This window comes from Cupressus sempervirens, chromosome 2 (assembly GCF_028749045.1).
Source record: "Cupressus sempervirens isolate cs-2001-9-10 chromosome 2, ASM2874904v1, whole genome shotgun sequence".
Lineage (NCBI taxonomy): Eukaryota > Viridiplantae > Streptophyta > Pinopsida > Cupressales > Cupressaceae > Cupressus > Cupressus sempervirens.
Window position 1 is genome coordinate 266,499,906 of NC_143119.1, and position 26,578 is coordinate 266,526,483.

Genomic DNA, 26,578 nt, shown 5'->3' on the forward strand with positions numbered 1-26,578 from the left:
TACTAGCACTCATGGCATGGGAGAGAACATACAATTATCTTGTTAGGTTCATTTTCTCTCATTTAGTGTAAATGTTTTCACTTATTAAAAACGACTTACAATGGGTTTCTCAAGGCAGCCTCTTAGGGCTCCGACCCCCATTGCAAGCCACTTCCCGACTCTACACATAGATAACCTACCCTAGCTCATGAACTCGTAAATCAAAGAATCATAATAAAACCATCTCAGTCCTATATGAGCAACTGAAAACATCATAAAAAGATAATCCACAAAATATATCAGTTCTTCATGAGCAACAGATAACATCAAATAGTAATCAAGTAATCACGACAGTTCCCTATCAGCAACTGAAGGCATCAATGATAAGTCACAAAATCCAATGGTTCTCTAATGAGCAACCAGAAGGTAATACAAGTATAACTGATCGAGACTCAGAAATGGTTATCAAATATAACTGATCGAGACTCAAAAATGGTTAAGTTAGGTATTCTCAAATACATACACCTCAGCTTCACACAAGGAACTGGAAAGCAATCACAAACAGTAAACACAATCATGTCATGGAGCACTTCATCACATTACCATGGTCAGGTTTTAAGAAAGATCGAGACCAAATCATCAAGACATCACATTCACAAACCCCGAGCCTCTGGTAACAACCTGAACTGGTCAACGCTAAACCAACCCCAAAACATTCAAAGTACAAAGTCAACATCAAAGTCTCAGAGATTGGATCTGAAAGTATATTATTTAAATTAAGGTAAGGTTTGTGTTTTAGTTCAATGTCGAATTCAAGTAACAAAGTTTTCACAACTACCCTTTTTCGAATAACCCAGTTCTATAATAATTTTCATTAAATCAATATCCAAATTGTAATTTAGTCAAATAAAATTCATTATTAATTAACTTAATTAAACTAATTATAATTAAATTAATCAATATTCAATAGATCTAATTAATTATTTTAATCCAACTAATAATTGTTAATTTATTAATATTTAAACAAAATTATTAATAAATTAAAATTTACAACTATAACAATGCAATTAATATTTATTTATTAAATATTTATAAAGTTTAATATATTATAAAAATTAAATATATATTATAATTTTTATTATTTAAAATTTTTAATTAAATAAATTTCGTTTTTAATAATTTTTTTTAAAAAAAAAATTATAAAAAAAAAATTTAAAAAAAAATTTAAAAAATGAATTTAAATCCTCCCACGTTTATAGCCCGTCGGCTTTGGCCGCAGGCTTGCGGTCGCAGGGCCTGCGGCAGCAGGTACTCTGTACCTGCCGTCGCAGTACCTGTGAAGCAGGTACTGTCGGCCTGCGCCGACAGTGGGGGCGGGTACGGGGTACTTCCCTCCCCCCCACTAATATTAATATATACCTTTTTTTTTAATATATTTTTTTTATATGATTTTATTTTATTCGAAATAAAATAAGTTTTTATTAAAAAATTAATTTTGTTTAATTTTTAATACAAAACAATTTCTTCCAAAGGATAATTATGTAAAATATAAATATATATATTTATATATATATATATTTATTTATTTTTTATTTTTATTTTTATTTTTTTTATCTAGAACTTTTCAATATCATTAAAACAAAACCCTTATCAAATTAGATCTTAATTTCTAAATCAAGAAAACAAGAGTTCTAATTAATTCATCCAGTCTCCATGGATACAGAAATTATTGACGAATAATTAATAGCTTCACAAGATTGAAAGCTTAAAACTTTTATCACAGAGAATACAGATCTTCAAACCCCAGACACGAAGAAGGCAGGAAGGGATAATTGCATATTTAATGGATAAAAAACACAAGACCCTACCTGATCCTGATGCTATTATGCAACCTCCAGAAAACTGTATGCGAATTCGCTCCTCTCAATAACCTTCCCCTTCAAGACTTTCTTCATATCAGCCTTCTGAAATTTGCTTCCAAAAATTGTCTTCCTCCAAAAATTCTCGTCCAAATTCGTATATTCCGAAAATGAACCCCCAAAGTTGTGATAAGCAAATTCTCCTCAATTCGGGGCACTAATTGTGCATTTACCCGAGAAGACTCTTTGCACAACTCAGTTAACTCAAATTAACTTTTATTATCTTTTCTAATTCTTTTGCATTCAACTCTCATGCACAATAAGTTGAATTATTAAATAACTCTATTTAAAATTTCACTTGACTTCAATTCTTAATTAATTTATTATTTTAAATCTTATGTGCACTTTTAAGAAATTAAAATAACATTATTAATTTTTATAATTTAATCTTTTAATTTAATTCTTATATTTAACTCATGATTAGATCATGCGATCTAGAATTCTTATTAAATTTATATCTTTCAACTTTTTAATTATTTTAGAACTTAATTGATAACATATTTAATTAATTTAAATAACAATAATATTTAGCATTTATTTAAAAATGAACTCCAAATATATTATTATTAAATTAAATAAATATTATCCTGTTCTAAATATATCTTAAACTTTAATTTCCAACTTTAATTCTTTTATTTAATTAATTAATTAATTAATTAAATATAAAGATATCATAATTAATTCCTTATTAAATTAAATCATTAATTAGTCTTTTTAATTAGACTTAATTAATAGAAAATACACCAAGGACTCATAAAGCAACATACGAAAACCCATCATAGAAAAATACATACCAAATCAAACACAAGGGTTATAATCACCAAATTACATCATTTGATGCATTCGGAGGGTACTTAACTCAGATACTTGTCCTAATTATCAATTAGGACAATTGGCTAAAGGGTTTAGGATTTGGACTTAAGAGTTTATCTCCCCTCTCTTACCATTGAGACAGTGCGATAGGGTACGCTCATCCTGACAATTCAGGGAAGTCGATACCCAGTACCTGCAACCTGCATAAAATCCACGCATGTACAAACACAATATTCTAAGCTAAACAGGCAATGGCAGGAAGTGGTGCATCGTGTAGATCCCGACTAGCAGGTGACTACGACTCCCTTCCTTAACCATATCAGAAACACCATACATAAATAAAATAGCACGCACACCATACACATGCAGTATGGGGTAAGTATCCATAAGAAACACATGGAATAATGAACCATCTAACTAATTATCATCGATAACTGAAACCATTGAATAATCATCATACATGCATGAAATATAGAGCACCAAGTAATCTCATCATATAATAAGCTGAGTGTAAACATCATCTGATAATCTCTAAAATAATAATACTACTCATCAAACATAAATTGGCCTAAAAGAGTTTGGTAATCATATCATAAATGTAGCTCGAAAAAATGTAAACTAGGGGCAGGCACTACACGGGGTGGCCGCAAATGATGGATGGTCTTTGTGGCTAGAACAAGGGTGTGACTAGGGTTCACTCGCCCATCCGAAGCTAATGGCACTGATGATTCAATGCCAAGATCAATGGTTTCAAAGTTACGCTGTAGTGCACCTATGAATTGAGGCACACTACGAGTTGTGGCATCGAGAAAGATCACTGTGCCAAATCCAAACGAAATGTGATCTCTCAAAAATGAGATAGGTTATTTCAGGCCTCAATATCACTGTCCTATAGAATTTGATAGTTCATCAATAGCCCTCACGAGCTTCAAGTTATGACCCTCCGAAAATTGACCTCGAAATGCACTTAGAGCACCTTAGAAACTCCTTAGTATGGGTTGGCTTCAAATGATGGATGGTCTCCATGGCCAAAACAAGGGTGTGACTAGGGTTCACCCACCCATTTAGAGCTAATGGAATTGATGATTGGATGCCAAGATTAGCAGTTTCAAAGTTTCATTGTGGTGCACCTTTGAACTAAGGCACACTGCGAGTTTTGGCATTGAGCAAGATCGCTATGCCGAATCCAAACGGAATGTGATCTCTTGAAAATGAAATAGATTATTTTAGGCCTTAGTATCACTGTCATGTAGCATTTGACAGTTCATCAATAGCCCTCATGAGCTTCGAGTTATGACCCTCAAAAGATCGACCTCGAAATGCACTTAGAGCACCTTGAAGACTCCTCGGTACGGGGTGGCCGCAAATGATGGATGGTCTCCATGTCCAGAACAAGGGTGTGACTAGAGTTCACCCATCCATCTGGAGCTAATGGAATTGATGATTCGATGCCACGATTAGCAGTTTCAAAGTTATGCTATGGTGCATCTATGAACTGATGCACACTACAAGTTTTGGCATCGAGCGAGATCACTGTGCCGAATCCAAAATAGAATGTGATCTCTCAAAAATGAGATAGGTTATTTTAGGCCTCAACATCACCATCCTGTAACATTTGACAATTTATCGATAGCCCTCAAGACTTCTGAGTTATGACCCTCAGAAGATCGACCTCAAAATGCACTTAGGGAACCTTGGGAACTCCTCAATATGGGGTGGCCACGAACGATAGATGGTCTCCGTGGCTAGAACAAGGGTGTCACTAGGGTTCACCCACCCACCCAGAGCTAATGGAACTAACAATTCAAACAGTTCTAGCCGTTAGGAGTTAGATTTTGAAAAGTTGCTAAGCAACTTTTTGCAAATTTTGTGCTAAGACAAGTTTTATTGAAAATTTGATTGCAAATAGACTCTGCAAACTCCTAGGGACCCTACTAATGTTCTAAACATCTAGACTAACCTAAAAATTATGGAATTTACCAAAATTCCACTTTATTGGACCAATTGATGGCCAAGGCTTATAGTTGCACCATGGGGTCTTATGTCCATTACAAATGTGGATGGTCACAGGGAGATTATTAGATCTATCCCTAGACCTTATTACATCAAGAAAATAAAAAATGATTAGGTGCTTTTCACTAGTGTTCCCTATATTTCATAAAATTTAAACTATGGAGTTTCCTTCCAAAATGCTCATGTAGCCATTACATTCAATATATGAATTTTCTAAAGCAATAAGCTAAATTTTAAGTGACTTATTGAATGTTTCAACTTATGAAATGACTTGAGATTATTATGATACCTTATTAGGACCTATCTAATGACTCACTTACCCTATGCAAACCTAGACATTACTAAAGTTCAAACCTCATGGTCCTTTACAACTTTTCAATATGAAAGTCTTTCAAAACATTATACAATATTATGACTCTTTATGCTTTCAAATGCCATGATTGGTTGCAAAATAGAAGAAATCAAGTATTCTAATTGTTCATCTATACTTTCTAGATTTTTTTTATTTGATTAGTTTGATAAAAATAGTTTTAATAATCATAATGTCAGATTTATGTCAAATAAGGAAAAAACCAAATTTGTAATAAGATATCCGCAAGCAATTATCTTTCATATAGTTATAAATGCTCTTAAAATTGTCCTTAAAGCTTTATATCACATGCAAATATGATTTGCAAGAACTTGTTCAATATCTTCCTCTTATAATTCCTTACAAAGAACCTACCAAAATAAAAATTAGAATGTGCAACTAATTTAACCTGTCTTTTTCATTATTACAAAAACTATATACAAAAAAAGTTCACATTTTACATCATAATACATCATAAATCTTAATAATTCTCCCCATGCCCCCCCCCCCCCAACTCTTCATGATGTACCTACATTCCAATATCATAAAAAAATTAGTAACTTATTGTATTAAACAAGATAATCATTAGTTCATTGAATCATTATGAAAAAAAAAAATATAAGAAGTAAATATACCTAGTCTAGTATTCCAATAGGGTCCTCTCTCTATTTTAGGGTCTCCAACAGGGCTTCATGATCAACATCAGCAATAGTAAAAAGTTCTTTTACTTTTGGTCTTCCTTGATGCTTCAACAAATTTACATTTGTTGCTATAATAAGATGCGAATATATGAGAATTATTTTGTGCTTCTGATAGTCTTCGAATGCAGGAATTCTATTCTTTCTAAGCATGCATGTCTGTAGCCATGTTCCAACGAGAACCACTGAACCAGTAGGATATGTGAGTCCATCATCATTTGTGATTGGTTGTGCAAGTTTTTGTTTACCTCTTACACAACGTGCTACCCAATAATTAGATTTCTTATCATTCCCTTGTGGTGCAATCAATGTAAAGAAATGTCCTAGCTGAAGTAGATTTGATAGATGGTTATGCTCAAGTGAACTTTCCATTTCATAATTTCTGATAGAGGGTATGATAGAAAATGGAGTAAGATAATTTGAAGCCCATGTGTTCACCCACTCACTTGACTCATAGTGATCCCAATCACACTGAAAACAACTAGGACAAGAGCAAGCTATCTGTCATGTCCAAATGGTCCATGTACTAGAATCAGAGCTCCGGAATGAATGCATTTTTGATGAGTCTCTCACTGTAGCACAATCTAATCTATTAGCTACGGGCCCTTCCTCAACCAACCAAAAGAACCTGCATACCGCTGAATCAAGAGTCCCCCCCTATGATAATGCTAAACTACACCAATCAACAATGCTACGAGCATCAAGAAGCTCTGCTGCTGAAATCTTCAATTGCTCCTTGACTAGAGCTCTCTTCACACATGCCCTTGCTCCATCATGTTCTCCTTTTCCATGGCTGGACTCAAAAAAATTTCAAATATGAGGCACCCCTCTCTCTACGTGCATCCTACAAAACTAATAAAACATGCGAGCATTCTTGAATTGACTTATACAATTATCTTACCAAATGATATGTCTATCCATAGCAATTGCACAGTCATGTAAGAAATCAAAATAATTCTCGAAACAATGTTGCACAAACTCATGAGAGTGAAATCTATCATCACTCATATAAAAATGATACTCTCTAATAATCTTCCGATTATCTTCCGCACTATTAGGGGCATGTCTATATGTTATGTGAATAAAAATAGCAATCTGAATAGAGTTGTAATACTGAGATTATGTCTCATTTTGAGGTTGCAATGTGTAGTTCTTAGAAAAATCAACAACTAGTATAATAGTGCCAATGGGAAAAGTCTCCTTGCACATTCTAAATTGTTCATCCAACCACTGAGACCTGTGACTATGTCTTGCATACTTGTAAAAAATATTTGCCTTGAAATCTGAAATAAAACTAGCCACACTTATATCTTTTCCAACCAATTCATATCTAGACCTCTCACCTCCACTCTTCGATGTGTATTTCACCATTTCATATACCTTTTTTTCACTATTGTCTTTCCAAGATCTTGTTCGCACCCCTCATGAAAACATGTGTCAAACTTGGATAAGCTACCACATTCTGAACACTTCTAATTTAAGAAAGCATTTCTATAAAAGAAACAACCATCAACTCTACGACATAAAAGTTGATTTAGCAAGTCTCTTGATGATTTTGAAGGCTCACTAGCACCACAATCCTCCAACATTTCTTTACTATGCAAAGTAGAACGGATGGAGTGTAATAGTTCATAATGCATAGAAAACTCAACATGATATTTGCAAAGCAATGTATTTTGAATTTTGAGTGGCACACAATAAAATGGCTTCGAAGATTCAAAAGCCCTTTGTGATATATGAAGACTTGGATGACTTTGTCTAAATTGTTTGAACAACATAGTTTGACTTACCTCCAAACAGTGTTTAGGATGTGGCATGCGGTCTCTGACGACAATTCTCAACTTTAACATGTCTTTAGCATTGGGTGATACTCGTGAGTTAGACTGCCAAAATTGTGTAATTTCTTCCTTCACATCATCGGATAGCTTCTTATCAAAATGTGAAAGTCTCCCACCAAATGTCCATGTTTCATTTTGAAGAGGATCATCAATTTTCTCTCATCGACTAAGTGCTCTTCTCAAAGTAGTACGATTTAGATTCAAATCAATACAAGTTTGTCTCATATATCTACCCTTTTTCAAATGATGACTTACCAAAGAGGTTGTAATAACCCTTTGAGCAGCTCTGTTATCCTTCTCCTTGTTATTTTTTCCAATGCTATTGAGAGCACTGAAAAGATTCTTCACAATAATGGCATTTCTTTCCAACTTTTTATTGACATGAATCTTCAATTTGGAAAGCATAGGTCTCATCTTTTGCATCTTTAATAAGTGCATGAAAAGATGACATTGCTTTACCACTATCTTGTTGCCTAATAACATCTGATATAGTCTTGAAGCCCATACCCGAACGGTTCTTTCTAATTTTTTCCCTTCCAAACTAGTAATAATCATTTCATCAATTTCAATTGTCCATTTTGGTGTTTTAGAACCTTCATGTCAATTATAATTAGGAGATATGTAATGTTATTGTGCATTAGTTTCCTATGCATTGTCATGTTCAACATGATCAGTTATGCAATTTGGATTACGACTTGGTAGCATTTCATCTTCAAAAATTTTATTCTCTAAATTTTTAATTTGGGCATTATCGTTTTCAATAGGTACATTTTCATTCCCCAACTATACATATTCATTATCTGACTCTATGATTTCACCTTTGACTAATTCATCGTCAACTTGACTGATATTTTGCATACCTTGTCTTTTTCTTTGGTGTTCCATTTTGTCTCTTTCCCTATATGCCACAATGTCTTCATTAGATATCTTCCTTTTGTGTTTATCCTTTCTACGACTGTTGCTCCCCATTTAGATAAAAAAATTGAACACCTAAGGTTATATTTTCAAATTTTTTTTGATTGGTTGGGCCCCAAAACACATTTTTTTGTAAAACCAGTGAAAAAAGAATTGAAAAAGTGATGTTGTCGGGTCTGCAGGGACAGGGATATGTTGGAAATTGGTGCCTGAAAAAATCGAATATCGGATATCTGATTTTCTCTAATGACATTTGCAAGAAAAATAGCCTTTTCTATAATAGTATTAATATTATAATAATTATTGGAGGGAAACCAACTTTGGTTTATTAGTATTAATATATAGTATTAGAGCTATAAGAGTATTAATATATATATTATTATTATAGCTATAGTATTAATATATAGTATCAATATTATTATTATACCTATAATAGTATTATTATTATTACTATAGATGTAATAGTATTAATATTTAGTGTTTATTTATATTATTATTATGCTACAATACTATTAACATATATATTACTACTATGCCATAATAGTATTAATATATATATTATTATTATAGCTACAATAGTATTATTATTATTACTATAGATATAATAGTATTAATATTTAGTGTTTATTTATATTATTATTATTATTATGCTACAATAGTATTAATAGTATATAAATATGTCGTCATTTAATGGGTCAAAGGGGAGATATGAACAATTCTAATACGTCCCTAGGGGTGATGTATGTCATCATTTAATAGGTCAAAGGGGGTCATAGGTCACCCTATGACACCCTTTGACCCATATGAACAATTCTAATATGTCCCTAGGGGTCCTAGGACCCCTAGGGACATATGTCGTCATTGAATGGGTCAAAGGGGGTCATAGGCCACCCTATGACCTCCTTTGACCCATATGAACAATTCTAGTATGTCCTTAGGGGTCCTTGGACCCCTACAAACATGTCATCATTTAATGGGTCAAAAGGGGTCGTAGGTCACCCTATAACCCCTTTTGACCCATATGAACAATTCTAATACATCCCTAGAGGTCCTAGGACTCTTAAGGACATATGTTATCATTTAATGGGTCAAAGGGGGTCATAGGTCACCCTATGACCCCCTTTATGACCCCCTTTGACTCATATTAACCATTCTAATATGTCCCTAGGGGTCCTAGGACCCCTAGTGACATATGTTGTCATTTAATGAGTCAAATAGGGTCATAAGTCACCCTATGACCCCCTTTGACCCATTGAACAATTCTAATACGTCCCTAGGGATCCTAGGACCCTTAGGGACATATGTCATCATTTAATGGGTCAAACGGGGTCATAGGTCACCCTATGACCCCCTTTGACCCATATGAACAATTCTAATACGTTGCTAGGGGTCTTTCGACCCCTAAGGACATATGTCATCATTTAATAGGTCAAAAGGGTTCATAGGTCACCCTATGACCCCCTTTGACCCATATGAACAATTCTAATACGTCCTTAGGGGTCCTAGGACCTTTAGGGACATATGTCATCATTTAATGGGTCAAAGGGGGTCATAGGTCACCCTATGACCCCCTTTGACCCATATGAACAATTCTAATACGTCCTCGGGGGTCCTAGGACCCCTAGGGACCTATGTCCTCATTTGATGGGTCAAAGGGGGTCATAGGTCACCCCATGACCCCCTTTGACCCATATAAACAATTCTAACACGTCGTTAGGGGTCCTAGGATCCCTAGGGACATATGTCATCATTTAATGGGTCAAAGGGGGTCATAGGGTGAACCTATGACCCCCTTTAATCAATATGAACAATTCTAATATGTTGCTAGGGGTCCTAAGACCCCTAAGGACATATGTCATCATTTAATGGGTCAAAGGGGGTCATAAGTCACCCTATGACCCCCTTTGACCCATATGAACAATTTTAATATGTCCCTAGGTCCTAAGACCCCTAGGACATATGTCATCATTTAATGGGTCAAAGGGGGTAATAGGGTGACATATGACCCCCTCTGACCCATATGAACAATTCTAATACATCCCTAGGGGTCTTATGACCCCTAAGGACATGTTTTTATTTAATGGGTCAAAGGGTGTCATAGGTCACTCTATAACCCCCTTTGACCCATATGAACAATTCAAATATGTCAGTAGGGGTCCTAGGACCCCTAGGGACATATGTCATCATTTAATGGGTCAAAGGGGGTCATAGGTCACCTTATGGCCCCCTTTGAACCATATGAATAATTCTTATATGTCCCTAGTGGTCCTAGGCCCCCTAGATACATATGTCATCATTTAATGAGTCAAAGGGGGTCATAGGTCACCCTATGGCCTCTTATACCCATATGAACAATTCTAATACATCCCTAGGGGCCCTAGGACCCCTACGGACATATGTCATCATTTAATGGGTCAAAGGGGGTCATAGGGTGAACATATGACCCCCTTTGACAAATATGAACAATTCTAATATGTCGCGAGGGGTCCTAGGACCCCTAGGGACATATGTCATCATTTAATAGGTCAAAGGAGGTCATAGGTCACCTTCTAACCCCCTTTAACCCATATGAACAATTCTAATATATTCCTAGGGGTCCTTGGACCCCTAGGGACATATGTCATCATTTAATAGGTCAAAAAGGGTCATAGGTCACCCTATGACCCCCTTTGACCCATATGAACAATTCTAATACATCCTTAGGGGTCCTAGGACCCAGACCCTATGGACATATGTCATCGTTTAATGAGTCAAAGGGGATTACAGGTCACCCTATGACCCCCTTTGACCCATATGAACAATTCTAATACGTCCTTAAGGGTCCTACGACTCCTAGGGACATATGTCATCATTTAATGGGTCAAAAGGAGTCATAGGGTGAACCTATGACTCTTTTTGACCAATATGAACAATTCTAATATGTCGCTAGGGGTCGTAGGACCACTAAAGAAATATGTCATCATTTAATAAGTCAAAGGGGGTCATAGGTCACCCTATGACCCCCTTTCATCCATATGAACAATTCTAATAAGTCCTTAGGGGTCTTAGGACCCCTAGGGACATATGTCATCATTTAATGGGTCAAAAGGGGTTATAGGTCACCCTATGACCCCCTTTGACTCATATGAACAATTCTAATACATCCCTAAGGACATATGTCATCCTTTAATAGATCAAAAGAGGTCATAGGTCACCCTATGACCCCCTTTGACCTATATGAACATATGTCATCATTTAATGGGTCAAAGGGGGTCACAGGGTGAACCTATGACCCCTTTTGACCAATATGAACAATTATAATATATCGCGAGGGGTCCTAGGACCCTTAAGGACATATGTCATTATTTAATAGGTCAAAGGGGGTCATAGGTCACCCTATGACCCCTTTTGAACCATATGAACAATTCTAATAAGTCCTCAGCAGTCTTAGAACCCCTAGAGACATATGTTATCATTTAATGGGTCAAAGGAGGTCATATGTCACCCTATCACCCCCTCTAACCCATATGAACAATTATAATACGTCCCTAGGTGTCTTAGGACCCATAGGGATATATGTCATTATTTAATGGGTCAAAGGGGGTCTTAAGTCACCCTATGGCCCCCTTTAACCCATATGAACAATTCTAATATGTCCCTAGGGGTCCTAGGACCCCTAGGGCCATATGTCATGATTTAATGGGTCAAAAAGGGCAATAGGTCACCCTATGGCCCCCTTTGACCCATATTAACAATTCTAATACGTCCTTAGGGGTCCTAGGACCCCTAGGGACATATGTCATCATTTAATGGGTCAAAGTGGGTCATAGGTTTAACCTATGACCCATTTTGACCAATATGAATAATTTTAATATGTCGCTAGGGGTCTTAGGACCCCTAGGGACATATGTCATCATTTAATGGGTCAAAGGCGGTCATAGGTCACCCTATAACCTCCATTGACCTATATGAACAATTCTAATATGTCCCTAGGGGTCCTTGGAACCCTAGAGACATATGTCATCATTTAATGGGTCAATGGGGGTCATAGGTCACCCTATGACCCCCTTTGATCCATATGAACAATTTTAATACATCCCTAGGGTTCCTTGGACCCCTAGAAACATATGTCATTGTTTAATGGGTCAAAGGGGGTCATAGGACACCCTATGACCCCCTTTGACCCATATTAATAATTATAATATGTCCCAAGGGGTCCTAGGACCCCTAGGGACATATGTCATTATTTAATAGGTCAAAGGGGTTCATAGGTCACTCTATGACCCCCTTTGACCCATATGAACAATTCTAATACGTTTCTAGGGGTCTTAGGAGCCCTAGGGACATATGTCATCTTTTAATGGGTCAAAGGGGGTCATAGGTCACCCTATGACCTCCTTTTACCCATATGAACAATTCTAATACGTCGACCCCTAGGGATATATATGTCATCATTTAATGGGTCAAAGGGGGTCATAGGTCAATCTATGACCCCCATTGACCCATATGAACAATTCTAATATGCCCCTAGAGGTCCTAAGACCCCTAGGGACATATGTCATCATTTAATAAGTCAAAGGGGGTCATAGGTCACCCTATGACCCCCTTTGACCCATATGAACAATTCTAATACGTCCCTAGGGGTCTTAGGACCCCTAGGGAGCTATGTTGTCATTTAATGGGTCAAAAGGGGGTCATAGGGTGAAATTATGACCCCCTTTGACCCATATGAACAATTCTAATGAGTCCCTAGGGGTCCTAGGACCCTTAGGGAGCTATGTTGTCATTTAATTGGTCAAAAGGGGGTCATAGGGTGAACCTATGACCCCCTTTGACCAATATGAACAATTCTAATATGTCCCTACGGGTCCTAAGACCCTTAAGGACATATGTCATCATTTAATGGGTCAAAGGGGGTCATAGGTCACCCTATGACCCCCTATGAACCATATGAACAATTCTAATATGTCCCTAGGGGTCTTTGGACCCGTAAGGAGATATGTCATCATTTAATGGGTCAAAGAGGATCATAGGTCACCCTATTACCTTTTTTGATGCATATTAACTATTCTAATATGTCCCTAGGGGTCCTAGGACCCCTAGCGAGATATGTCATCATTTAATGGGTGACCTATGACCTGCTTTGACCCATATGAACAATTCTAATATACATATGTCATCTTTTAATGGGTCAAAGGGGGTCATAGGTCACCCTATGACTCTCTTTGATCATATGAACAATTCTAATAAGTTTTTAGGGGTCTTAGGACCCCTAGGGACATATGTCGTCATTTAATGTGTCAAAGGGGGTCATAGGTCACCCTTTGACCCCCTTTGACTCATATGAACAATTCTAATATGTCCCTAGGGGTCCTAGGAACTCTAGGGACATATGTTTTCATTTAATAGGTCAAAGGGGGTCATAGGTCACCCTATGACCCCTTTTTATCCATATAAACAATTCTAATACGTCACTAGGGGTCCTAGGACCGTTAGGGACATATGTCATCATTTAATGGGTCAAAGGGACCCATATGAACAATTCTAATACATCCCTATAGGTTCTAGGACCTGTAGGGACCTATGTCATTATTTAATTGGTCAAAGGAGGGCATAGGTCACCTTATGATCCGCTTTGACCCATATGAACAATTCTAATACGTCGGTAGAGGTCCTAGGATCCCTAAGGACATATGTTGTCATTTAATGAGTCAAAGGGGGTGATAGGGTGAACTTATGATCCCCTTTGACCAATATGAACTATTATACTATGTCACCATTGAATAGGTCAAAAGGGGTCATAGGTCAGCCTATGACCCCCTTTGACCTATATGAACAATTCTAATATGTCCCTAGGGGTCCTAGGACCCCTAGGTACATATGTCATTATTTAATGGGTCAAAGGGGTTCATAGGTCACCCTATGACCCCCTTTGACCCATATGAACAATTCTAATATGTCCCTAAGGGTCCTAGGACCCCTAGGGACATATGCCATCATTTAATGGGTCAAAGGGGGTCATAGGTCACTCTATGACCCTTTTTGACCCATATGAACAATTCTAATATGTCCTCAGGAGTCCCTTAGGGACATATGTCATCATTTAATGGGTCACAGGGGGTCATAGGTCACCTTATCACCCCCTTTGACCTATATGAACAATTCTAATATGTCCCTAGGGGTCCTAGGACCTTTAGGGACATATGTCATCATTTAATGGGTCAAAGAGGGTCATAAGTTACCCTATGGAGCCTTGTGACCCATACAAACAATTCTAATACATCTCTCGGGATCCTAAGATCCTTGGGGACATATGTCATCATTTAATGGGTCAAAAGGGGTCATAGTTCACCCTATGGACCTCTTTGAACCATATGAACAATTCTAATATGTCCCTAGGGGTCTTAAGACCCTTATGGACATGTGTTGTCATTTAATGGGTCAAAAAGGGTCATAGGGTTAACCTGTGACCCCCTTTGACCAATATGAACAATTCTAATATGTCCCTAGAGCTCCTAGGACCTCTAGGGACATACGTCATCATTTAATGGGTCAAAGGGGGTCATAGGTCACCTTATGACCCCCTTTGACCCATATGAACAATTCTAATATGTCCCTAGGGGTCGTTGGACCCCTAGGGACATATGTCATCATTTAATGGGTCAAAGGGGGTCATAGGTCACCCTATGACCCCCTTTGACGAATATTAACAATTCTAATATGTCCCTAGGGGTCCTAGGACCCTTAGGTACATATGTCATCATTTAATGGGTCAAAGGGGGTCATAGGTTCAACTTATGACCCCCTTTGACCCATATGAACAATTCTAATATGTCCCTAAGGGTCCTAAATGAATCAAAGGGGGTCATAGGGTGACCTATGACCCCCTTTGATCCATTAAATGATGACATATGTCTCTAGGGGTCCTAGGACCCCTAAGGACATATTAGAATTGTTAATATGGGTCAAAGGGGATCAAGGGTGACCTATGACCCCCCACGACCCATTAAATGATGACATATGTCCCTAGGGGTCTTAGGATCCCTAGGGACATATGAGAATCACTCTTATTATACATATTAATATGTATGTTATTAATATATATATATAATAATGTAATATTTTCATTAAATATAATATGTATTATATATTATTATATTAATATGTATTATATACTATTATATTAATATTATTATATTAATATGTATGTTATTAATATATATAATAACATAATATTTTTATTAAATATAATAACGTAATATATATATATATATATATATATGTTGTTAATATATATTATTATATTAATATATTTGAGTCAAAATGTGTCATAGGTTGACCTACGACCCCTTTTGACCCATTAAATGACGACATATGTCCCTAGGTGTCCTATGACCCCTAGGAACATATGTGGTCATGTAATGGGTCGAAGGGGGTCATAGGTCAACCTATGATCCCCTTCGACCCATATGAATGATTCTAATATGTCGCTAGGGGTCCTAGGACCCCTAAGGACATATGTCATCATTTAATGGGTCAAAGGGGATCATAGGTCAACCTATGACCCCCTTTGACTCATATATATTAATAATATACATATATATTAATAACATACATATTAATATAATAATATATAAATAACATATATTTAATAAAAATATTGCGTTATTATATATATTAATAACATACATATTAATATAATAATATATAATACATATTATATTATATATATTTATGACGTTATTATATTTAGTAATAATAATAATATAAATTATATTTATAGATTATAATAAGAATAACGTAATATATTATTATATATTAATAGATTATATCTTATATCTTTACATTACGTTAGTATATATATATATATATATATATATATATATAACATATTAAAATACATCTTTACATAGTAATATAACTAAAATAATTTATAAATCATAAGCTATAACTCTTAAACCTGGTTTTCCCTCCAAAATGGGTTGGGATTTCAATTTTTTCACAAAATTCACCAAGCCATATCAGATATTCGATTTGAAATCGGATATCCGATTAGGCTTGGTATTTACCAACCCTTCTCGGTCAACCCAAAAGACGTGTTTGAAGAGGGTTTTAGTGATACTCAGACTTCGGGTAGCCGTCTAACAATGTTATTTTGATCGAAATTGAATTAAATGAAAAGGGTTCTTTAATATCTCTCTTGAGATTCCATCAATATAATTTCTGTTAAATTATGAGTTTGATAACTAGTTATTAGTTAATTATCAATGAAGATTATTGTAAAGTGTTGATTGACATACTGATTGAAAAATAGCTATAACTTTCAAATGGTATAACATTTTTTAAATCTAAAAGTTGTGTCACATTCTATGCTTCGCCTAGTATAAGAAAAAAAATTTAAATTAAATTTGATAAAATTTTCTATTAGTTAAGGTGGTCAGATAGGGACTTTTTTTTTCCAAAAAAGTTTTGGTAGAAAATTCATATTTAATGATTTATTTGGAATAAAAATACCAAAAAATATGCGTCACATCCGAGCATGAGTCTACTTTTCATATTTATAATTATATTAAAAAAATATTATCATTTGATTTTGATTAAGGTGGTCCGACATACACCTACTTTTTATTTTTGCCCTGAAATTTTTGTAGTACTGCATTAAAATTCAAACTTTTGACCAATCAATTATTTTTTTTTCTCCTGATAAAGCCTAGTAGTTTAAAAACTACATTCAATTTCCTACAGATAATTTTCTTACAACTTTTTTATATAAAGTCCATACCCACTTTAAAATTATGTGTCAAGTTGACATAACATTGATTTGTTGGTTTTTTACTGCCACTTAAGGCCATAGTTTGGTTGACCATGATCCTGCACATACCCTGAAGTGGAGCATTTTTTTACCCAATGACCTAATTTTTTATAATGAAAGCAAGCAAAGGTGATAGATTCATACTCAATCTTCTATTACCACACTCCTAGTTTAAATTTGAGTGAAATAACCTCAGGCATATAAACTCCTTGAAAAACCCCTACACAGATTATGGCATAGTGTCATGCCCAAACTATGAGGCAAAAACACAATTTTTTATTTTTTAAATTATAATTAAAATGCTCTAAGAAAAATAAGGTTATGATCATAGTTTAAGTATAGGTTCTGTACACTGTTAAATTATTATTCTCGTTATTAAGTTGATATCGACAAAAGTTATTGTATTACATTAACTTACAACAATATGTGAAAATTATTTAAATAACAATTTAAATGAATTCGAGTTTAGATTAATTGTAAAATCTAATCAACCTTTAAAATTAAAACTTCTTAATACTCAAAAATTAAACTAATCTTCACTTAACTAACACAATCGAAACTAGTTTTTAAATTAAAACTAAAAAGATATTCAAAAAAACTAAATTAACATTAATATTAAAAATAAGTAAATCTACCTTTACAAAATTAAACAAAACTATACTAAAATAACAACTAACTTTAATAACTACTTCTAAAATGAATATTACTAAAAAAATATATTAAAATTTAAACAAATGACTTTACACAAATAACATAAGTTATAACTAACTTAACATTATAAGAAATTAAACTAACTTAAAAGAAGCTAACTTAAACTAACTTAATTTAATCTAACTTATAACTTACATGCTAAATTAAACTAACTTACAATTAACATACCTATACTAACACCTAACACCTAACCTATACTAACCCCTCACACCCCTACTCTCCCTACACCCTACTCTATCCCCCCCTGCCACATGTCACATCGGCCCCCCCTTAACTCCTGCACTTTCCCAAGTGCTTGCTGAGTAGCCACACACATGGGGAAGTGGGTTTCATAAACCCCAAAGTGCTGCGCATACCAATACTCAAGGAAAACATGCGTAGGCTTATCTCCAAAAAGGAGATGACCTAAACTAGCAAGGTGGGGTTGAAAATATAAAACCCAATTTAATCTACTTTACATGGACCAAGTCTGCAAAAATTGATAGAGGAAACAGGTGAAGTCATCCTTAATGATTACAGTTTGACTTTGTTTTGAAAAAAAAACTTTTTAAAAGCATACCAAGACTGACGCCCACTAAGGAGGAGTTAAAGCCAAAAGTTAAATAGGTAAGAATTAGATATTTTAAATGGTAAGTTTTATGACTTATTTATTTATTTATTTAAATTTTGCAATTTCCTTTGTTATTATGACATATATATCTATATTTTATTTCCAATTTTAAATATAAGAATATTCTTAGGAATATTCTTTGTTACCAAGAGAATTAAATCCCAAGCCCATACAAAATCCAGAGGGCTTTTGCTCTTGGACAAACAATTTTCTTTTTTATTCATAATTTTTTTTCTAAGTATAGATTTACAAGGTAATGCATTTTTTTTTTCAAGGTGTATATTTTTGAATAGATTTAAAAAATTGATACAATAGTTTATGTCACAATGATACATGAATAATTTGATCTCCTAAACAAACTCGAATTGAAATATATCAACCATATCCATTTTTTTTTCTTTCCTTAACATAATTTTCATTTACAGCATATAAGGAAACTTGAAAATTTTGCTTAACTAAACCATCATCATTTCATCCTATTTTTTATGTGCATCCATATAATTGAAAATTACAATTAATTCACATGATAAGCAATTATACTCAATCACCATTTTATTGGCAAACTTGATTCAAAGGCTTAGCCGGGAAAGAACCAGGAAGAAAACTCGATGTCGTTGCCATTACAAAAAATATTTGAGATACAAATTACATAGGATTTCAATCCCAAAATTACAACAATTTAATTGAATTTCCTTCATGACCCTCATCAAGGGTTCCATAACAATTTCTGCAACACATTTCTAAGAACTGTGGAGGGAACATAATCTGATCAGGTGTCAACAAGCATGACCGAGAAACAATCAAACTTGCATATTCATACAAGGTTTTCACAATGAATCAAAACTAAGGAAAGGTGGATTCTTCCAACATGAGAAGTTAGGCACAACACCAAAATAGATGCCCAATCGGGGCTATAAACCAAGAACTTTTGTTCTTCCATTTTAACATACCAAACTCATACAAGGTTTGTGCTGATAGGTAGGGGCCCATAACACCCTACCCTCTCTCCCTCTTCTCATCCTAAGAAGAGACTCTACACATGTTAGAGTCCAACTAAAAAGACCTTTTCCAAAATTGGTCACTTCTGCCCTATCCAAGGGTGAGTAATACCAAAACACCCATACAAGCAACTTCAAAATTCAAACATAAACATGAAAGAAAAGCATTCAAGAACATGGTTTTCAAACCTTCCCAACATACCCAACATACATACAAGCATTCAAACAACAACAATGTAGCATAAGCATAAAACAAGCATGAAAATCTGAACAAGGGAGATGAAGAACTCCTACCTTCACAAAGAGGTAATGGCAAATGAACAATTTTGAGTAGAGCTTTTCCCTTCCTTCCTTCAATCTTCTAACTCTCCTCTCTAAAAGTAGAGATTGGGTAACAACCTCCACTACTCCAAGAAGGGCCTCTAAATAAGCCTCAAACTCAACCACCAAAAAGAGCAATAACTTCTCCCACCCACCTACAAATCTAGAAGTTTCTAACTCAACCCATACTAAGGTAACCACTAAGTGGAGGTGAGGTGAGGAAACTCATGGTAGCCACTTGCAAATTTTCACACAAAGGCAAAAAGAGACTTTTTGAGTGATCTCAAAAGTCAATAAAAGGGGCTTAGGGGTTGGGTATAAATATTTCATACCCATACCCATACCCATATCCCTTAGGTATAAATATTTCATGTTTTAAAGCCTTAGGAATAGGTTTGGAACCAAACAAAAGCTAGGAAATAATTAGGACCATCTATCAACTCTAAAAATATGCAGATTAAGCACTAATTTGAATTAAGGGTGACTAAACTCAATTAAGAATCAAATTAGCAAAAAGACACTAACTTAATCTGACTTAGGTCCAAAGGTTACAGAGCTAACCCTAATTAGCATATTGAAGAGCATAAATAATTCACAAGTGTCAAGTGACACTAAAAGAACATAGTTACGAACATTAACATTTATTGAACACAAAAGGATACATACATACATCTCACAATTAATTTGATTACGAACAACAAGGTTTCCACAATTAGCACAAGGGGATCAGTTCTGTTCCTCCATCGAGTTTCTCGGCTAAAATATCTCCATACACATTGCACACATCAGTAGCCCCATAAAATCACATGCACATATGTATATACATATCAAAAATTCACATAAATTGAAACATACATCAATCAAGGTTTCTTTCATCCTACTTATATCCTTAATCATAAAAATTTCAAAATCAATGTGTTAATCCTGCATTTACTTATTTCATCAACATACATATACATAAAACATTAAATGACGAACATCAAATATCTAAAAATAACATCACACAACATGAAATAATATAATATGTTATAAGCATCAAATAAAGTCTCGACATCTCGAGTCGTGAGTATCAAAAAAAAAAAATACTAATGTATCACTATGCTACAATGGGTCGGGGCGAGGCCTCACATCCTCCCCCACTAGGCATGAACTTCCTCCTGGAGTTCACGAAAAAGATAAGGGTACTGAGATCACATCCTCACTGCATCCTCCCATGAAGCCCTGACCTCATCATAACAATCCCACTGGACCCTAACCTAGTCCAGCTCTTGGCCTTGAAGTGCTATTGTCCGTCAGGCAATAATATGAATAGGCTCTAGTGCTAGCTGTCTGTCCAACTCCACCTGTAAAGCATCTCAATCTATAATATGAGAATCATCATAAATGTATCCTCTAAGTATAGAAATATGAAACACATCATGGGTGCATGACAGGCTAGGTGGCAAAGCTAAATGGTATGCAACAGGTCCTATCCTCTCTAGGATCTCAAACGGTCCAACAAACTAGGGTGCCAACTTAGAGCCCTTTTCGAATCGAATCAGACTCTTGTGTGGTCGCACCCTCAAGAACACTCTATCACCAACCTGATACTCTTGATCTGTCCTCTTTGCATCAACATACTTCTTCTTCCTATCCTGTACCTCTCTTAGGCACTATCTAATCAGGGTCACCTACTGCTCCATCTCCTTTACTAACTGGGGACCAATAGACACTCGATCCTTGATCCTATCCCAACTCAAAGGCGTCCTGCATGGTCTTCCATACAAGGTCTCATAAGGTGGCATACCTATGGAGGAATGGTGCCCATTATTATAGGAAAACTTGACAAGATGTAGGTACTCCTCCCATTTAACCTAATGGTCCATCACGTACATGCATAGCATGTCTTTCAAAATTTGATTCACTCGCTCAGTCTGACCATCGGTCTAAGGATGGTACATTATACTAAAATTGAGCCTAGTGCCCAAAGTTGCCTACAACTCTCTCCAAAATGAGGAAGTGAACAATGAGTCTCTATCGAATATGATCTTACGGAGAACACCATGAAGTTTGACAATGTCTCGCAAGAACACCTGAGTTATGTCTCATGCTATGAATGTAGTATGCACAAGTGAGAAATGGGCAACCTTGGTCAATGTGTCAACTATCACCAAAATGGCATCATGGCTATGAGATGACATAGGAAGACCAACAATGAAATCCATAGATATAGTATCCCATTTCCACTCTGCAATCTCATGTGACTGAAGAAGCCCACTAGGATGAGGGTGCTCTGCCTTCACCCTCTGACACTCAAAACATCTCGTAACTATGCTAGCAATCTACACTCTCATGCCTAGCCAATGATACAACTACCTCAAATCTGCATGTAACTTCTTAGCACCAGGGTGTACTACATAAGGTGCTCTGTGAGCCTCAAGTACAATGAGCTCGCGCAAACCCACAATGGAAGGTACATACATACGTCCCCTATGATGCAAAAGTCCATTAGACTCCAAGGAATACTCTGAATACTTCCCTTCCAAGGGTCTTTGATAAAGTACTAACTGACTCACTTTTGCATAAAGCTCATCTATTGGTAAGTGTTGTAAGATCCGCTCTCTCAAGTCAATGCAAGTAGTCACAGATGAAAGCTCATGGTGCCTTTTTCTTAAGGCATGTGCAACCACATTCTCCTTTTCCTTGATGTAATGAAAATCAAAATCATACTCACATGGAAACTCCATCCACCTTCTTTGCCTAGCATTAAGGTTTGGTTGAGAAAATATATACTGCAAGCTCTGGTGATTAGAATGATGCTTAAATCTATGACCCAGAAGGAAGTGTCACCATCTCACCAAGGCATGAACCACTGCTGCAAGTTCTAGGTCATAAGTAGGATAATTGAGTTCATGATTCTTCATCTTTCTAGACTCAAAGGAAATAGGTCATCCATCCTGCATAAGGACTACACCTATACCATCTAAAGATGCATCGGTGTACACCACAAAATCTGCAACAGGATTTGGTACTGCAAGAATCGGTGCACTCGTGAGGGATCTCTTGAGCTCTTGAAAAGTTCTACCACACTTCTTTGTCCACTCATACTTCTTCCCCTTTTTCTGAAGAGATGTGATGGGGTGTGCCAATCTAGAGAATCCTGAAATAAAGCATCAGTAACATCCTGCTAGCCCCATAAAGCTCCTCACTTCAATAACACTGGTGAGTGCTGGCCAATCCATGATAGCCCTAATCTTTGATGGGTCTACTGAGACTCCATCACCTGATATGACATGACCCAAATAATGTATCTCAGGTCTGAAGAATGCACACTTCAACAAGCTACCAAACAACTGATTCTCTCTTAGCTTCTGCAATACCTACCTCAGGTGCTCTTCATGCTCTTTCTCGTCATGAGAATAAATTAGAATGTCATCAAGAAAAACAACCAAAAAATTATCCAAAAAAGTATGAAATACTCCATTCATGAGGCTCATGAATATAGCTGGAGCATTCGTGAGACCAAATGGTACCACGGTGAACTCGTAGTGACCATACCTAGTATGAAAAGCAGTCTTGGGGATATCACTATCCACAATCGTCAACTAATGATAACCTGAATTCAGATTAGTCTTTGAGAATACTCGAGCACCTTATAACTGGTCAAAGAGATCATCGATTCTGGAAAGAGGATATCGGTTCTTGATGGTCACTTTGTTCAATTGTCGATAATCAATACACAACCTAAGTGATCTGTCCTTCTTCTTGACGAAGATCACTGGTGAACCCCAAGGTGACACACTAGGTTGAATATGCCCCTTCTCTAAAAGTTCCTCCAACTGAGCCTTTAGCTCACTGAGCTCATGAGTAGTCATCCTGTATGGTTCTCTCGAAACTAGCTCAACTCTTAGCACAAGGTCTATGTGAAAATCCACTGCTCTAAGTGGAGGCATACCAGGAAGCTCTGAAGGAAACACATCTGCAAACTCCTACAAGATTGGAAAATCATCGAGGGATGGCTCCTCCTCTAAATCTTCCTCTTTGTCACTAATGGTGATAGAAAATAACTGACAACCCTTACGCATGCACTGTCTAAGCTGCATAACGAAAATCATACAAAGGAATATAGGTCTCTTCACTCCGAAGATCTCCCTAGAGATACCATCATTGATGGGGACACAACCTCTTGATGGGGACACAACCCATGCACAAAATGGACACAACAGAAAAGGGGAAATTATATTAACTGGGAAAATAAGCTAGTACAAATGGTACAAAGAAAATAAACTTCATAACATTCCCTAAGGGCTTACAATAGCATAAATCTGGAGATAATTTCTCCTTTCAGTACCTCCTCTCAAACTCCACTCCGAACTACCTTTTACAATGCCAAAAATCTCCTTAAATAGACCCTGGAGGGTTAAGGATTAGGAATACATTCTAGAAAGTTCTAGTAGGCATCCACCTACCAAATAGAAGGCTCCAGAAGCAGCGTTAGAAGTCGACGCAAATCTAGAAGAATCCAGAAACGATAACCGAACTTCCAGGAGGCATAACTTTTGAACCGTAGCTTCGATTAACGAACTGTTTACATTTCTAAAAATCTCTCGAAGTGCTCTATAGCTCTATGGATGAGCTTCACTCGTATCCCATTTTTTGGCCCTTTTTGAGGTCATTTAATGCCCCTAGCCTAACTTTGAAGCATTCTTAGGAGGTCTCCAAAACCCAAAAAACTGCAATAACTTTCAAACCATGGGGCCTTTTGACCTGATTCCTTTTCTAGAATGCTCTAAATTACAATTACTTTCATCTAGCCAATTTACACCTCCTAGTTCACCAAAATGATGGCTCAATTACATACTCCTATTTTTTCAGGATTTACACGAACATTGATAGTGAAACTGTGAGAGTTGGAACCTTTATTTGACCCAAATGGGTATCCAAAAATGAAAACACATGAAACAGAAACTAAGTCTAAGTACATTTTTTTGGGTGACACAGGATTGCCCTTATACCTCTAGATGCTCCTGCATCAATCATCATCCACACATTCTACCCTCTTCTGTCGACAATCCATCTTGGCACTGTGGGCATAAAGCCAATCCATGCCAAGAACAACATCATAAGGCCCTAGAGGGGTAATGCGTAGATCAGACATTGTGGACATGTCTCCAATCTACATTTGACAATTCTGCACCATGGAACTAACTGACACTCTGGCTCCTAAGGCTAACTCTACTTCCCAACTAACATCCTGTCTAACTGCCACTAGCTCGCAACGCTCCACCACAAATGGAGATATAAAAGAGTTAGTAGCTCTAGAATCAAATAAAACTGCAACCATATGGCATTGTATAATACCTGTAGCCTAGATAACTATGGCTTGATGCTAAGCCTAGTGATTGTTAACTGCTACAAAAAATCTGTGGGATCTACCCGTGTCACCAACTGTCGGCTCTAAAAAAGCCCTACTCTGACCACTAGATGCCTATCCCTATGGACACTCCCTAGCTATATGACCCATGCCACCACAAGTGTAGCATGGTCCTCGAGTATAAGATCATGCACCCTATGATCCAGACTGTTGTGGGCCTCCTGAGCTACTAGATCCACTATATCCACCCCTAGAAGATTGTTGAGTCTTCACTGACTATGACTATGAGGCTTGTACTTTCTAATCTACCTTGGGACCCTGTGACTGCCACTGCTTGGGCTTGGAGCCCTGATAACCCTGAGAAGGTTTCTGCTATTGCTGTTGTGGTTTTGGCTGTCGAGACTCTTGGCCCTTAGAGGACCCTATTGTATAGTTCTGATTTCCTTTCCAAGGGGGTTTCTGTTGGGAAGAGTTTCAGTTCTGAGATCGATCTCGTGACTCTTACCTACCTTGAGTATCCTTAGCAACTAGTGCTATCTCCACCACCTATCTAAAGGTGGTAGGGAAGGCCATCCGAACTGGGCCCTAAAGTGAGAAATTTAGACCCATGATAAAGCGATACACCAGTAAATTCTCATCGTTCATGTATTCCACATAAGGAAGGAGCTCGAGAAATCTGCTCTTGTAATGAGCCACTATAACACCTCTCTGATAAAGAGAATGGAACTCCTCTATCTGTTTCTGTCGAAAATGCTCTGACAATTGCCTCTCTTAGAATCTTTCTAGGAAAGACTCCCATGTGAGGGTGTTCATCCTCACTCCTCCTATGGTCTCCTCCTGATGCCACCAATTGGAGGCATCCCCTCTCAATTGATGAACTACTAGGCGTGCCTTTAGATTACTCCCATAAGGGCATAACCCAAAGCAATGTTGTAGGCTTCGTAACCATGCCTCTGCTACTGTCCCCTCAGTGGAACCGGTATATAATGGTGGCCCAAGTCGAATCAATCCCTTGATGTTATCTCCTATATGTCTAGGAGGTCTGTCAACTGGGGGTCCTCTCTGGTGTATTGAATCTTCCTTGTGCTCACCTTGACCCTCTATTTATCTTGGTGGGGGACTCCTAGTCCTCTCTCTGACTCCGGGTCTGCCTCCTCTAGGTCCCTCTGCTTCCACTACTGGAATCTGCTGAACAAGCTGAACTACAGGTACTACCCTTTGCTAAACTACATCGATCAATGTCTGAAGCACATCTATAATGTCCTGGTTT